The sequence below is a fragment of the Oryctolagus cuniculus genome, chromosome 12, assembly GCF_051225735.1.
Source record: "Oryctolagus cuniculus isolate XC-2025 breed Fujian yellow rabbit chromosome 12, ASM5122573v1, whole genome shotgun sequence".
NCBI lineage: Eukaryota > Metazoa > Chordata > Mammalia > Lagomorpha > Leporidae > Oryctolagus > Oryctolagus cuniculus.
The window spans coordinates 24,105,636-24,122,734 of NC_142878.1; the positions used below are offsets into that span (position 1 = coordinate 24,105,636).

At 44.0% G+C, this 17,099-nt stretch overlaps 1 long non-coding RNA gene across 3 annotated transcripts in view; it reads left to right on the top strand.

The window, feature by feature from the left end:
- Window positions 1-17,099, top strand: part of LOC149122980 (uncharacterized) — a 115,603-nt gene that overhangs the window by 38,944 nt on the left and 59,560 nt on the right. For 2 of the 3 annotated variants that reach the window (XR_016217829.1, XR_016217827.1), the window contains exons 4-5: window positions 381-471; window positions 1,884-1,931. This is a non-coding gene — a long non-coding RNA (uncharacterized LOC149122980). Of the gene's footprint in view, window positions 1-380; window positions 472-1,883; window positions 1,932-10,416; window positions 10,859-17,099 lie in introns of those variants that run through there. The other variant, XR_016217830.1, reaches the window with a different exon arrangement.

Genomic DNA, 17,099 nt, shown 5'->3' on the forward strand with positions numbered 1-17,099 from the left:
CTAGGTTTGGGAAGCTAGGTTTCTAATGTTCTTATGTGCTCACAGCTGTGTGACGGTCAGTTGTAGAGCCAGTTTGCCTGCATTAAGAGCTACCAGAAGCCTGGTATTTTGTGGGGGGCGGGGTATCTCCAAATGAGATTAGCGGTTGAGCCTGGATGAGCTGGGTGGGAGACCAGCCTCCATGTGGGCGGCGGTTCTGGAGAGATCAAGTGCAGAGGGTGAATTCCAGTCTCTTCCCCTGAGAGCTGGGCTGCACTTAATTCCCATCTCGGACATCAGTTGCTGGGCTTTGGATGCCTGGACTTGCTTCCCCCGGCGGCCCCCTCGCGGGCCCTCAGGCTTTGGCCTTTACCTGAGAGTCACATCTTGGCTTTTCTCAGGTTCTGAGGCCCTCGGACTTGGACTGAGCCAAGCTACGGGCATCTACCCTGAAGCCAATCTGCTGTGGGACTTCTCAGCTGCTGTGATCAAGTGAGCCATTTCCCTAACGAATCCTCCGTCCTGTAGCTAAATGCGTATCTCACCAATTCTGTCTCTCTAGGGTGCCCTGGTGGATGCCAACCGTGTCTCCTTTTGTCTACACTCAAATTTCTCTTTCTCCAGCACACAAGTGATGATGGAATTACAAGCCCATGTTTGGTTATTCTTAACTATTACATTATAAACATATAATGACAGCATAAATATACTCAATCTGGTATAATTCACTCTTTGATTTAGAGACACAACTATTAATAGTGTGTTGATAAACTTTTTTTTTTTCCACAGGCAGAGTGGACAGTGAGAGAGAGAGAGACAGAGAGAAAGGTCTTCCTTTGCCGTTGGTTCACCCTCCAATGGCCACCACGGCCAGCGCGCTGCGCTGATCCAAAGGCAGGAGCCAGGTACTTATCCTGGTATCCTGGTCTCCCATGGAGTGCAGGGCCCAAGCACTTGGGCCATCCTCCACTGCACTCCCTGGCCACAGCAGAGAGCTGGCCTGGAAGAGGGGCAACCGGGACAGAATCCGGCGCCCCGAACCGGGACTAGAACCCGGTGTGCCAGTGCCGCAAGGCGGAGGATTAGCCTAGTGAACCGCGGAGCCGGCCCGATAAACTTTTTTAAAAAAGATTTATTTGAAAGAACTACATAGAGAGAGGAGAGAGAGAGAGAGGTCTTCCATCCGCTGGTTCACTCCCCAATTGGCCGCAATGCCGGAGCTGTGCTGATCTGAAGCCAGGAGCCAGGAGCTTCTTCCAGGTCTCCCACACAGGTGCAGGGGCCCAAGGACCCCAGCCATCTTCCACTGCTTTTCCAGGCCATAGCCGAAAGCTGGATCAGAATTGGAGCAGCCACACTTGGTTAATCCTCCACCTGTGGCGCTGGCATCCCATATGGGCGCCGGGTTCTAGTCCCGGCTGCTCCTATTCCAGTCCAGCTCTCTGCTGTGGCCCAGGAAGGCAGTGGAGGATGGCTCAAGTGCTTGGGCCCCTGCACCCGCATGGGAGACCAAGAGGAAGCACCTGGCTCCTGGCTTCGGATCGGCGCAGTGCGCCAGCCGTAGTGGCCATTTGAGGGGTGAACCAACGGAAGGAAGACACTTCTCTCTGTCTCTGTCTCGAACCAGTGTCCATATGGGATGCTGGTGCTTCAGGCCAGGGCATTAACCCTCTGCACCACAGTGCCAGCTCTGATAAACTTTTAAGACTGTATATGTGGAAAGAAATTATATATAGACCAAGGTCTTGGATTCACCCTTGAGTAAAATGAAAATTAACCTTGGAAGGCAAATTGTTTTTAAATAAGAACTTGTAGGAAAGCTTTAGGAATCTGTTGACATAAGTGCTTTTGTGAATTGGCAGCACTGAAAGCATTGGATTAACAATTAGCTTTTCTTTTGACAGGTAAGGAAGATGGCGAATAAATATTTGCAATGTGATTTGCCATGCACCGTAAGTCAAATCTGTAATCTCTCTGCTTCTTATTGGATGTTTGCCGCTTCATATGAGTCCATTTACTAAGGAAAGCAAAGAGATTTCCTTTAATACCTAAATGTTGTCTTAATAGGTTCAAGGACTATTGAGAAGCGAATGTTTACTAACACAGCTGTTGGAATGCGTGCTGTAGAAAATGGGGTTTATTTGCTTCAGGTTGTAAACTATGTTTGCCATAGGAGGTTTGTCTCAGTCACTCTTTCTTTATTGTGATTAAATCATTGGCTGACTGACCTCACTGATCTAATACTTTGGCAAATAAAGTAAAAAGTGACTTTGATATGTAATCACAAGAAATTCCTGTTTGGGGCAGCAGGTGCTATTTCTGTCCCTTAAATTTTATACTGGGTATATACATTTGGCTATAAAAAGGCAACAGTTCAAATTGTTTTATTTTCTGGCTTGTGGTGTTGAATTGCCTGGCTCGACTGCCTTTTAAAATATTTTCTTTAAAAACTATTGAATGGGTGAGTTAAAGCAGTCCATTTGTAGGTCTATATGGTGTTTGCTAGTCACTGAACCATATATTGCTCTAAATAAATAAGCAGATGGGACTTTAATCAATATTTAATGAGGGAAGATAAAAAATCAATAATTAAATAGAAGGAGACTATCATGTTAAGCAGAAAAGCTTAACAAAGATGTAGTTTGGTGGCCAAGAAAATAATAAAGTGAACAAAATAGAAAAAAAGAAAGTTTAATGGCAAAAAAATGTTTAAACTGGTAAGATAAAAATTAAAGTGAAAGTTGACATCAGTATGAAATTTACTATTTTGGTTGGGTTTGCAAAATGCACACAGGAGGCCAGTTTTTTTCTAGCTTTGTAATGGCTCCATTTAGGCTTTTGTTGTGGGTAGACCTTCACATTACCAGTCACGGAGGGGAGGGTGGTTGCTGGAGTAAGTCTCGTGAGTTCTTTTCCTCAGCTTAGTATGGAAGTAAAAAGCTGGGAAACAATTGCAAAGAAGCAGAAACTTTTATTTGATTGGCAAGCGATAGAGAAAGCGTCTGATCAGAGAGGAGACCAGGCGGGGTGCCCGAGCGGGACACTGGCTTTGAGGAAGTGTCCTGGGATTTTAGGCATTACTTTTTTTTTTCAATGGGTCGTTCTGTGGGGCTGACTATTGCATGGGGGTTTCACATAGGTATGTCGATTGGCTTGGGACTCATGGAGATGGTGAGGGTCTCTTGGAGACTGTCTCCTTAAGGGCTCAGCCCCCTCCTTGCTAGCTCTGGGTAGAAGATGGCAATTAACTTGAAGGTGTGGTTTAAGGCTGCCAGGTCACACCGGCAGCACAAGAAGCTGTCAGTAGGGGAGATGCCAGTTGGCCTGGAGACAGGCTTTCCAGCCACAGCCGACAGCCTGCTTGTGAAGGACGTTCTACCTGTGTCTGAGGGGCCCACAGACCCCCAGCCCCACTGGCCGGCCTCACTTCATCTTGCCAATTCAGTGTAACTCAGTTCTGCCTGGTGGAAAACACGATCACCTTGGTCTAACTGCTGCATTCCTCCGGCCTTCTCCAGTTTCTTCTTCCTCTCCTCCTCCCTGGGGGAGAGCTCAGGCGTCCTGATCCCTGCGGGAGGGTTGCCTGCGCACAGGCTGGCTTCCTGCCTCTGGGCTGGCTGTGCCCTGTGTCCACCCAGCTCCCTTGCTGACCCCTTGGGCTCCAGCATGAATGCAGCGATAGGTGCACCGCCATCAACTCCTCTTGCAGTCATGAATCCTCTGCCATCTGCAGTTTCTCTCAGTCTGCCTCTCGGTTTGTTCTTCCTCAGGGTGAGGATGCTTCCAGAAGCTCCCCCGTGCCTCCTGCACGCGCGGCTCTCTGTGGGGCCGCTGTCAGGTCCATGTACATGGATGCCATACACATTCCTTGGCCCCTTTAAAGGCCAAATTGGGAGGCTTTGAGCATGAGCTAAGGCCTTGGCATCAGCCCAGCCCCTGCCGCATGCTGCTATTCAAAGCAGCTATGGAAATGCCTGCGAATTGTCCACTTAATATTCATTCTCAATTTTTTCTTAAGTTGAAAAAAAAAAATACCCACTTTTTAGCTGGATACATAATGGCCCGGAATAAAAACTAAATTTCCCAGCTTCTTTTGTAGCCAAGTTTGTCTGTAAGACCAAGAACATTTTTGACACTTATATGCTAATGAATTTGAAATCCATTAAAGTCCATCTTGGGGGGGAAAATATAAAATCTTAGTACTGTCACAGAAAGTTAACTTTGCAGCCAATAATCATTAAAAAATTAAGATGTACTCATCGCAGATCTTCCCTTATTGTCCTAAAAACTCCAAGCTCTGGAGGTTTTGTAGGAGAATTCCACTAAGGTCCCAGAAAAAAAGACAATGCCTTTAAAATTCATTTTTAGTGCAAGTGGTTTCTAAAAGTAGAGGGAAAAAAGGGGCCCCAACTCCCTTAATGAAGTTTGTTTCACATTGTTTCCAAATGCTAATACGTATAGGAAAATCAAAGAAAGTTACAGGCCCATTTTCACTTATTAACATAAATGGAAAATCATTAGTAAACTCTTAAGGGAAACCAGTGGTATATTATAATATCAATGATCAAGTCATTTCTCCCAAGAATGCCAGAATGTTCTAACATCTGAAAAATCTCTCAGTGTGACTCATCACTTAGGTAGACTAAAAGAGGAAAAAAAATCACATTACTGTTTCTCTAGATTCAGATAAAACAGTTGATAAAGTTCAGTACTTTAAAAAGGACACAAATTACTGTGTGAAAAGAGCAGAGGAGAGCTTCCTTAACTTGACAATAATGGCAATACTCATTTTTCTAAATGTAGAAAAGTTAGACGCATCCCTTTCAAAAATCAAGAAACAAAACATGATTTATTATACCATTAATTTTTCTGCCAAATAATTGATGTCTTGGCCATTGCAATAAAATAATTCATCAGTTGGTCAATCATAAACTCTTACTAACTATAAAGATAGAATTAAAACTTTTATTAATTTTCCACAGAATTTGGGAGAGCTGACAGATATATTAATTAGAATTTATCATAGAATTCAGCAAGGTTACTCAACTAAAAAACCATCATACAAAAATCAGTTATATCCTTCATGCCTAAACGTTAGATAAATGTAATTCCAAGAAGAACCCAATATTTATAAGAGCAGTAAGAAATAAAAAGTTCAAATAAAAAAACTAACAAAATATGTATAAGATCTTTGAAATTTTTCAAAATGTTATCAAAAAACATTAAAGAAGACCTAAATGAATAGAAAGATTAACATTTTTGTGGCTAGGTAGACTCGATATAAACATTGATTTTTGCTGAATTAATCTACAACATTAATACAATAAACACTGGGTTGGTAAATGTTGACACAGGGGTGGATATTTGGCCCAGGGATTAAGATGCGAGTTAAGATGCCTACATCCACGCCAAAGCTCCTGGATTTGTCCTTTGCACCCAAGCGTCCTCCTAAAGCAGACATTCAAGGCCATGGTGATGGCTCAAGGGACTGGGTTCCTGCCACCCATGTGGGACACCTGAATTGAGTTCCTTGTTGCTGGCCGTGGGCCCTGTGGCTGCCGTGGGCAACTATGAAATGAGCCAGTGGGTGGGAGCTCTGTCTGTCTGTCTCTGTCACTCAGAAAAATTAAAAAAAAAGAAAAAGAAATAAGCGTTAGTATAGTAAAACATCCGTTTTTTTTTTTATGGAACTTAATAAGGCCACTCTAAAGTTTATATGAAAAAATCAAAGGGCCAGAAAGAACCAGGAGTGATTTTAAAGAAGAAAAAGCAGTAAAGACTTGCCATATCAGAGAAGAGAACTGTAATAAAGTTAGGTAAACAGTGTGATGTAAGCGCAGAGGTAGGAAACTGCAACAGTGGAGCAGATTCGAGGCTCCAGGAGCAGCCCCATGCACACAAAGAGACCTGGTGAATACACAAGGAAGGGAAAGCTGGACCGGCTATAAATGGTCCTGGGACCGTGGTGACCCTGAAGGAGGTAAAAAGAGAACAGGAGCCCTGCCTTGAAGCGTCTTCACAGGTGGGCTCCAGGAGAATCGGCACGTGACGCCCAAAGCAAAACTGAATCATTAGGAGGAAAATTTCAGAGAATTTTTGCATATCAAAGTAGGCAAATAAATATTTTTTTTTGACAGGCAGAGTTAGAGAGAGAGAGAGAGAGAGAGAGAAAGGTCTTCCTTTTTCCATTGGTTCACCCCCTAAACGGCTGCCCTGGCCGGCACGCTGTGCTGATCTGAAGCCAGGAGCCAGGTGCTTCCTCCTGGTCTCCCATGGGGTGCAGGGCGCAGGCACTTGGGCCATCCTCCACTGCACTCCTGGGCCACAGCAGAGAGCTGGCCTGGAAGAGGAGCAACCGGGACAGAATCTGGTGCCCCAACCAGGACTAGAACCCAGGGTACTGGTGCCGCAGGCAGAGGATTAGCCTAGTGAGCTGCGCTGCGGCCATTGTGGGGTGAACCAACAGCAAAAGGAAGACCTTTCTGTCTCTCTCTCTCTCACTGTCCACTTTGCCTGTCAAAAGAAGAAAGAAAGAAAGAAAGAAAGAAAGGAAGGAAGGAAGGAAGGAAGGAAGGAAGGAAGGAAGGAAGGAAGAAAAGAAAAGAAAAGAAAAGAAAAGAAAAGAAAAGAAAAGAAAAGAAAAGAAAAGAAAAGAAAAGAAAAGAAAAGAAAAGAAAAGAAAAGAAAAGAAAAGAAAAGAAAAGAGAAGAGAGAGAGAAATGAAGGAAGGAAGGAAGGAGGGAGGGAGGGGGAGGGGAGGGGAGGGGAGGGGAGGGGAGGGGAGGGAAAAGAAAAGAAAAGAAAAGAGAAAAGAAAAGAAAAGAAAAGAAAGAAAAGAAGTGGGGACTTGCAGAAGTGAGGAGAAGGCTTGAAGACACTTCTTGTGAAGGGGCTCAGGTGCCTGTCTCAGTCCATTTTGTACTGCTATGATAAAATACTTGAGACTTGGGTAATTGATTAAAAACAGATTTATTTCTTAAGGTTCTAGAGGCTGGGGAGGGCCAGGTTCAGGCGGCCTGCATCCGGTGAGGGCTTTCTTGTTGCGTCTGCCCATGGCAGAAGGCAGAATGGCAAGGGAGCAAGTACAAGAGAGAAGGGGAGGCAGCTACACTTAACCCTTGTATAAGGAACTCACTCCTTCCTAAACTAATCTACTCCTGAGACCATGGCATCACTATTGATGAGGGCAGAATCCTCATGACCTAACCATTTCTTGGAGGTTCCACCTCTCAATGCCATTGCACTGGGGATGAGTTTCCAGCCTAGAAGCTTTGGGATATCCACTCAGACTATACCAGTGCCTTATAAAAAGGCTTGCTGGAGGGAGTCTTTCTTACTTTTCCTTCTTCCACCATGGAGGACACAGTGTTCCAGAGAGAGACAATGTTCCATGGAGAGCAGAGCACAGTTGAACTTATTGGCACCTTGATCTTGGATTTCCCAGTCTCCAGAGTGGGGAGAAAATAAAATTTCTATTCTTTACAAATTACCCATTCATGGGTGTTGTGTTTAGCAACACAGACAGACTAAGGTAGCATTTCCCATCTGTTACGCTTGTAAAAATGTTTAAAAATCTGATGACTCCTAGGGATCAGGACACATGAATCAGTACTGGTGTTGGAAGGGCAAAGAAATATAAATTAGTGCCAGCACCACGGCTCACTAGGCTAATCCTCCGCCTTGCAGCGCCGGCACACCGGGTTCTAGTCCCGGTCAGGGTGCCGGATTTTGTCCCGGTTGCCCCTCTTCCAGGCCAGCTCTCTGCTGTGGCCAGGGAGTGCGGTGGAGGATGACCCAAGTGCTTGGGCCCTGCACCCCATGGGAGACCAGGATAAGTACCTGGCTCCTGCCATCGGATCAGCATGGTGCGCCGGCCACAGCGTGCTGGCCGTGGCGGCCATTGGAGGGTGAACCAACGGCAAAGGAAGACCTTTCTCTCTGTCTCTCTCTCTCACTGTCCACTCTGCCTGTCAAAAAAAAAAAAAAAAAGAAATATAAATTAGAATTCTCACAGAGATATTTGGCAACATTTCATTAAGTTGGGAACTCGTGTCACCTATACTGCTACAGTTTTACTTTAAGATGTACACCCCAAAAACAGGTGCACAGAGACGGATGTACAGGCTGTTGACTGCAGCTCTGTGGGTCACAGCCAATGACCAGGAACCACATTGATGTCCATCAACAGGAGACTGGGCAAAAAAACTGTGGGGTCTTCATACTAATTTTCTGGTCACGAGCTCTTGAGCTTAAACCTGTGTATCTTCATTCCTTCCCCTGACAAGGAGGCTCACAGTCCTGATAAGGGAAATGTTTTTGAGGATAATGTGAATCCCTAGTGTAAAACACCTGGAATTGGCCGGCGCCACAGCTTACTAGGCTAATCCTCCGCCTGCGGTGCCGACACCCCTGGTTCTAGTCCTGGCTGGGGCGATGGGTACTAGTCCCGGTTGCTCCTCTTCCAGTCCAGCTCTCTGCTGTGGCCCAGGAAGGCAGTGGAGGATGGCCCAAGTGCTTGGGTCCCTGCACCCACATGGGAGACCAGGAGGAAGTGTCTGCCTCCTGGCTTTGGTCAGCACAGCGCTGGCTGTAGCGGCCATTAGGGGAGTGAACCAATGGAAGGAAGACCTTTCTCTCTGTCTCTCTCTCTCTGTCTCGCTCTCTCACTGTCTAACTCTGCCGGTCAAAAAAAAAAAAAAAAAAAAAACAGCTGGAATGGCATCAAGGACAAAATAATACCCATTAATAGCAGCAGCAGTAGCAGCAACAGAAGTAGTATTCAGTAGTGCACTGAGTATGTCCACATGGCTGAATTGCACCAGAGTGTGCAAAGGAAAAAGAAAGTTGCAGGGAACTAGCCACAGCACAATACTGTTAGTATAAAGTTGAAAACTATCCAAGCAGTGGCACGCAGTGTTGATGGACTGGTGATTATGTTTGGGGATTGCAGAAATAGGCATGGGAAAGATGAATACAATTTGTGAATGGCAACTACCTTTGACTATGGATGCAGGCAAATGGGGTCCCAGAAGGGCACAGGAGCTCCTCAGGTACTTATGATCATCTATTTTTTAAGCTTCATTTTTGTTTTGTTTTTCAACTTTATGATCCACCTGAAAATGACTTTTAAAAAGTGTTGCTTTTGTTGGAAGGCATCTACTGTTCCTCCCCTCTGTCTTACTCTTACCTCCCATTATGGGCATTCCTGGCTCAGAAATGTGATGAACTCCAGGAAGACTTTGTTCGAAATGCCCCACCAGATTAAACCATCTCATTTCAGAAATACAGAGAGAGAAAAAGAGTCCATTCTGTCCCTTTTGATGCAGAAATAACTTTCTTTAGAAGTGTGGCTATGCTGTATGTTTTCTCTGTTGCCTAGCATCAGGAAGGAATTTGAAACATGCTTATAGGTTGGTAGGTGATTTACTTTTCTGGAATTCAAAAATAAATTTTCAGTGAAATGATTACTTTCCCAACCTAACTCATAATATTCTATGTAATCCGGCTGGCACCGTGGCTCACTAGGCTAATCCTCCGCCTTACGGCACTGGCACACTGGGTTCTAGTCCCAGCTGGGGCGCTGGATTCTGTCCCGGTTGCCCCTCTTCCAGGCCAGCTCTCTGCTGTGGCCAGGGAGTGCAGTGGAGGATGGCCCAAGTACTTGGGCCCTGCACCCCATGGGAGACCAGGATAAGTACCTGGCTCCTGCCATCGGATCAGTGTGGTGCGCCGGCCGCGGCGGCCATTGGAGGGTGAACCAACGGCAAAGGAAGACCTTTCTCTCTGTCTCTCTCTCTCTCTCTCTCTCACTGCCCACTCTGCCTGTCAAAAAAAAAAAAAAATTCTATGTAACCCATCTTGCTGCTTAAATTGAAGACAGTCATTACAAATGCAGGTAAATGTATGTTTTTGGTGTTGTTTTCTTCAACACTATTAAGATGACATCAGCCTCAATACAGGCAATTGAAAGGAAAATATGGAATTAGCTGGTCTTTCAAATTTCCCTGTCTCTCCTAGTATCTGTTTGCAAACATACAGCTTATCTTAATGACAAATGTACTCAAATTACATTTTTCTGAACTGTGTTTTCCTTAGAAATTCTTAATTGATCTTAGGTGTTTAATTAATGCTATAACTAATACTCAAATAGTATTTTACACTTTGTGTTTCTGTGTGGGTGTAAACTGTGGAAATCTTTATTTAATATATGCTAAATTGATCTTCTGTATATAAAGATAATTGAAAATTAATCTTGATGTGAGTGGAATGGGAGAGGGTGTGGGAGAGGGGAGTGTTGTGGGTGGGAGGGAAGTTATGGGGGGGGGAGCTATTGTAATCCGTAAACTGTACTTTGGAAATTTATGTTCATTAAATAAAATAAAATATTAAAAAAAAGAAAGAAATTCTTAATTGAAAGATAACATCTTCAACTGATAGGTCCAGGCTCAAAAGGGAAGAGATAAGAGAATCCAGTCCCAGCTCGGTTCTACTTCCTGGAAGGTGGTGAAGGCGTAGGGGAGCTGGAGATTGGGCAGAAGCAGCAGAGACGGCAGAACACTGGAGGAAACAGGATTTCACCGAGGATCCAGGCTGAAGCTAGGAAATGGGAGGCTGAAAAGGCAGAGTAGCACTGGCCCAGGTCAAGAAGGAGCTTGGTTCAAAGGCAGAATGAAATGAACTTGCAGCCAAGGCTGTGGACAGTGAGTTCGGGTTGGCATGTCTGGGTGGGTACCATGTGGCAGAACTGGGAGTGAGGGCTTAAAGCAGGCGTAGACTGAACACCCGGGGAGAATTTCCCTGGAAGCCATCAGATCCATCTTCTTTCCACTTGGCAATTCAGATTCTTTCTTCTCCTTTTCCTCCTCCTTTCTTTCCTCCACCTTATTTTATTTGGAGAAATTTTTATGTTACTCTATCTAGAATGGACAAATGTTAATATTTTGTCATATTTTGTTCACCTATTTCAATAAAACATGACCAATCAAGTCACATACCTCCTTAGCGTCATTCCTCTCTTTCCCTCCCCAAGCATATTCTTCTAGCTCACATTGTTTTGTTTTATAAGTTTACTGTATCTTTCTATCTCTATCACTAAAGGAAAAATTCCTTTATTGGTACTTGTTAAAGCATAGTGAGGAGGACTTTATTTAGGACCAATGCAATAGACATAGAGACAAGGGCAATGGATTTTGCAGTAGGAGAGAGACTGAGTTCAACTTTGAGTACAGTATGGGTAAGTAGGAATTTATATCAAGGAACAGAGTGGGGTCGGTATATGAAAATTACTAAAATAAAACTTGGATGGTAAAGGGAATTCTGGCTAAACTGACCCAACAGAATTCTTACTAAAGATAGACGAGAGTGATAAGACATACCTAGGGATTGGTGGGGGCTGAGGAACTCAATCAGACATCAAGGGTGAGGCTTCTTGCTAACCTGACTTTGGGAGGGGGGATCTTTGCTAAAACCAGATTTTACAAGTAAATGCACAGATAGCTCCAGGAGAAGTTTGAGGATCCTAACTCAAACTGGGGCCAAGCAAAGATTCTTTGTCTCTATAAACACTGTGATGTATTGTTCTAATATTAGATGTGAATATGTTAGACCCAGCATATTATTGGAAAACTTGTCATCAAGCAGAATTTTTTTAGCTCTAACTATGTTGATATATATGGATCAAATGTCTTCCTTGTAACTATTGTGTAGCAGTCCACCATAGAACATACCCCAGCAGGTATATCCATTCCCCTCATCCTGCGTATCAAATGTTTTGTTTTTGTTTCTTTTGGTTTTGTTTTGTCCATAAACAGTGCTACAATGAACATCTTGGAATCTAGTTCTTCTTTAGCAGTGAAACAGTTGTTTCCAGAGCAAAAACCAAAAACTGTGATTCTGATCTTTGTTGTGCAACCTCTGATAAAATACCAAGATGCATACAAGATTAAGTTATGTGTGACTTAACATGTCAGTCCTAGAAAAGATTGCTTATCTTGGCCGAATGCTCCGGTATGTTGGAGTGCAGCTTTGAAAGCCAGACTGCCTGGTTTTAACTTTTGTCTCTGAACAAGCTCTTGAGCCAGTTGTAAAACTTGCCCCTTCTAGCGTGAGAGTACTTCCATTCTTGGAAAAATGGAGTTAAGAGACAAATTTATTGTGGTGCAAAAAATAATGAAATCCATGCATAGTTTTTTCATAAAATGTATTTTCTGTGAACTTTTGAGCACCCTCATATATAGCTGAGGAGTGGGCTCAGGTCAGTCAGTCTTTGTTGGCCACAAGTGCCCTTGAAAATTCTGCCAACATTCAGGCAGAGTGAGTCCCTACCTCTTCCAATAGACAGTGGGGCAAATAAATGAAACTCTCAATCAGTCAATCGGATCCCAGAGCTTGCACTCTAGGGGAACAGAGGATCTTCGGGGCACAATGGCTGATGTTCCAGGTACCTAAGGGGGTTCCCAGGCCCTTTGGCCAATGTCACTCATCTCAATGATACCAACTGCAGTGTCTACACCCAGAGTGGTAGCCTGCGTGATACACTTTGCTATGTGACTTAAGACCTGGCTCCCAATGAGGTTACATCCAATCCTGTTTCTGTGTCCCTCAGCAAAACTAAAAAATCCCTTGATAAATGATTTTTTCTTTTTAAACCCATCAGTTGCTTTCTGTTGTTTGCAGTCTCACCCGTTTGTTAAAGAGGACGGATCCTGCAGAAGGCGGGTTGGGGCCTCCCATTTTGTCAAGTGGCTTTTGCCTTCCCAGGATGCACTGACACCCTAACAGGGAGTGAGCTGAAAGTGTTCAAGTCCAAATTCAAACCCTCTGATGCCTGGGTACCATGATGCCATTGTGTTGGACTTTCTTTACTTCTCAATTCTACAAGAAGTACCTTCCCCTTGCCCCTAGGATTTGGCTTCTGTACCCCTTCCAGTCTCAATCACTGCACCAGATGTGTCATATATCATTTAAGTCCCAGTGATAGAATTGTGGATTGTATTCTTTGGCAGCAGTGTTCCTGGCCCCCAGAGAGACCAAAGGACATTAGAGGAGCAATCCATGGCCATTATTAGAGGTCGCTGTGACCTTGGGATCCAAAGCTTACTCAGATGCTCATTCGGATCATAGCCATTCCTTTCCTGTGATGTCTAAGGGAGATTTATGTACTGGAATAGCAGAGAGGAAGGGAAAGGCATGCTTTAACTCTTTATGGCTTAGTCTCTTGTCCTTAATTTGGGCCAACTCTGGTAGATGAATCTTGCTTTGTAGAGCTCTCATTTGAAAGAAAACAAAAACAAACAAATACCACTTGGGCAGTTGGGCTCCAGACCAAGAAAACCTTGAATTCAGATTTCTTTTTTCCACTCTGTATTTCCTCTGCCATCATCCCCGAGCAAGCTTGGGCAACCTTGAATCTTAGAGGGAGACTGACCTGAAATGCACCTGTCAGCACTTGGTTGGAAGACACTACAAGGAGGGACGGCCTGAATGTGTGTGCTGAGTATGGTGCTCACAGGGGCCACAGCTGGGGCCTAGCTCTGACCCCACCATGTGGAAGCGGACACCAGGAGGAGAGAAATAGATTTCTTTCTACGTGGGAGCAGGTCCTGGCTTAGGATTCTGAAAGACAGGAAAGAGGAGATGAAAGCAAGGGCACTGTTCTCATGGTCTTCAAAGCCTGTCACTCTCCCCACTAGAAAGCTCAGCTGAAATAGTGCCCTGACATCTAACCAAACCAGATAGATGCTCAGTGGACCTTGGGGTGCCAAATAAAGAGAGGCGCTAGAGAAGAGAAGAGCTTTGTGAGTTTCTCTCTCTACAGGTACATAAAATTGTTACCAGCCCCCAGGTGCTCCTGGGACTGGGTCCCATCTTCATCTCTGTTGCTGTGGTAGAGGTAAATCTTTCACCCCAAGCTAACCCAACAGTGTACAGGGTAGAGAATAGCTGATGCTGACAGATCCATGCAAGAAGGCAGAGAAGGCCAGGAGTTTGGGTTTTACTTAAACATGATTATTTAAGAGGGTTAGGAAGACAATAAGCAATTCTTCCATGTACCCTTCTAAATATTAGTAAAACAAATCAGTTGTAACATGTTAAATATATTTACATGTATAAATTACTCATCATAAAATTATATCCAAAGAGGTAAAATTAGTCTTAAAACACTTAAAGAAATCACCTCATTCTTTCATTTCAGAATTGTGTTTTAGGTATGAAAACACAGAATATTTTGACCAGCTGCATGTTTCAGGATCCCTAGTATTTATATGTGTGTGTATGTATATATGCATGCATTTGTGTATATATGCCTATATGAATGCATGTATGCCTGTATTTAAGGCAGAGTAACAGATAGAAAGATCTTCCATCTGGTTCTCACTCTCTAGTGCCTGCAACAGCCAGGGCTGGGCTAGGTTGAAGTTAGGAGCCAGGAATGTAATCTAGGTCTTCCACCTGGGTGTCAGGGAGCCGAGTACTTGAACTATCATCTGCTGTCTCCAAGAATGTGTGCCAGCAGGAAGCAGGATCAGAATCAGAAGCAGAGCGTCCAGGAATTGAACCAGGCAATGACTTAAGCCACTGTGCCACAACACCCTCCCCAAGAACCTTAGGATTTAAACCATAAGATTCAAAACTCTAATTTATGACCTGTAAGTAATTTACAGTCCTATATCTAGGATCATAGAGCTGTCATGTTGTAGAGATCTGAAATGATGTAAGTTCTTGCTATCACAAGAATCTTCAAAGGATTTAAAAATAGTCATAGAAAAAAAGCTTTGTTTATCTGGCATTGACTAATACCAGTATTCCTTGCTTTTGAATGTCAGGAGTCACTTTCTGTTTTTCTACTGTTTCCCAAGCCTGAGCCTGCAAAGTTTGCTCTTTGAAAGCCTTAGTCATCCCACAGTACCATCTTCATCCCAACCTTGTTGATGACATTGGCAGCTTTCCCATCACTTTTCCTATCTGAAGTTACCGTAAGCCTCCAAGATGAATGGGGAGTGTGCAGTGTTTCACAAACTTAATTGAACATAGGACTCTTTTTTTCCCGAAGAATCATGTAACACTAATATTTCCCAAGACATGTTTTTAGGGGGAGAGAGAGACAGTGGCTCAAACTAACTTACTGTCCTACATCTTCTGTCTGCCTGTCTCCCTACCTCTGGGGCAATCCTAGTGAGAGGCTTTGGACCCTCCCCTACGTGTCGTTGTGTGACAGTCACCTGGCCATCATTGACTGGGTTCAGATATGTTCATTTAGAGCAGCAACTTCAGTTAGGAATGTTCTCAATAAAAACGTGTGTGATGCCCATAAGAGAATTGAGGGTAAACATAACCATTTTCATTACTCGTTGCTATCTTCCCTCTCTATGTTGTCATTAGCAAAGTTTTTGTTGGCTTCTCTGAGACATTTAAATATTAGTCATAAGAGTACAGCCAATGGGGTATCCAGTCAGAGGAGTGGGGTTCAATGCAGAGAAACATTTTTGTTAAAGATTTATTTATTTGTGTTAAAGGTAGGAAGAAAGAGAGCCTTTATTCATTGGGTCACTCCCCAAATAGCCACAACAGTCTAGGCTTGGCCAGGAAGAAGCCAGGAGCCCCATTGCTATCTCCCACAGGGACCCAAATACTTGGGCTGTCACCTGCTACCTCCTAGGCAGATTAGCTGGAAGCACCAGGTAGCTGGGACTTGAACCAGGCACTTGGATATGGGATCAGATGTCCCTAGCAAAAATTTGACCTGCTGTGCCACACCAGCCACCCTGAGAAACATCTTTTACCTGCCAATAAGACTCTGATTCACATTAACTCCCAAGATTAAAAATACTAAAGGGTAATTTGATTTTCTGTTTAGAGTCTAGAACAGACATGTCCTTCCAATGGGAATGTTTCTAGCTAGAATACAGCATAATCACTAAACACCAACTGCTCAGCCGGGGGGCTCCTCCAGCTCCTTGTGGGGAAGAATACATCATGTCGTCCTTTGAAAAGCCTAGGATCCACCTGGGAAGGTAGAAATAGCACTCAGGGAACACACAAGAACCCTGTAAGACAGTCTTCAACTCGGTGTTAACTCTGGAATATACATAACCAACATTGAGAGATTTGTTTTTAGCATCTTCTACCTTCTGATTTCTGTTTTCCTCTTTGACTCCCTGTCTAACCTCCTAGGCACCTGGGTACACCCCCCTCCTTCCCATCACATCTGACCTGAAGTATCTATTATTTTTATCTTTAAAATTCTTAAAATTAGGGACATAGAGAGAACATGAGAGCAAGCAAGAGAGCGCAAACTCTCATCTACTGGTTCACCCCGCCCCTCACCACAAGCACTTGAAACAGCTAAAAGCCTAGAGCTCAGTCCAGGACTCCCTTGTGTGTGGCTGTAACCCAACTACTACAGCCATTGCTGCTGCCTACTAGTGTCAGAATTGGTAGTAACCTGGAGTCAGGAGAAGAAGCTAGGCAGTATGTCGCCTTTTACCACACGGTATGCAACCCAAGCACTTCAGCATAGGATACTGGCGTCCTAACCAATGGTTTAACTACTAGGCCAAGTTCCCACCCTAGTGCCTACTTACTGAATCCAAGATGCTATCGATTGTTATGTATACTGTTATGTTTTGGTACCATTAAGGAAAAAATGCCAGGGGCCAGCATTGTGCCACAGCAGGTTAAGCTGCCTCCTGTGATGCCAGCATTCCTTATAGGCACCAGTTCAAGCCCCAGTTGCTCCACTTCTGATCCAGCTCCCTGCTAATGCTTCTGGAAAAGCAGCAGAAGATGTCCCAAGTATGTGGACCACTGCTATCCACGTAGAAGACCCAGATGAAGCTCCTGACTCCTGGCTTTGGCCTAGCCCAACCCTGGCCACTACAGTCATTTTGGGGAGAGAACCAGCAGATGGAAGATCTCTCCCACCCCCAACTCTTTCAAATACCTTTTTAGAAAAAGAAAAAATTGATGCCAATTTAATGATATCCCCAAATTTCCTATTATTTAAATGTTTAGGTAATTTAGAATTAGATTTTTGAAGTTTATGATATTCTTATGCACACATAAAAAGGAAAATATGAGCTAATGCCATTGGTTAAACCAGGAAGGTTCTCCTAAACCCT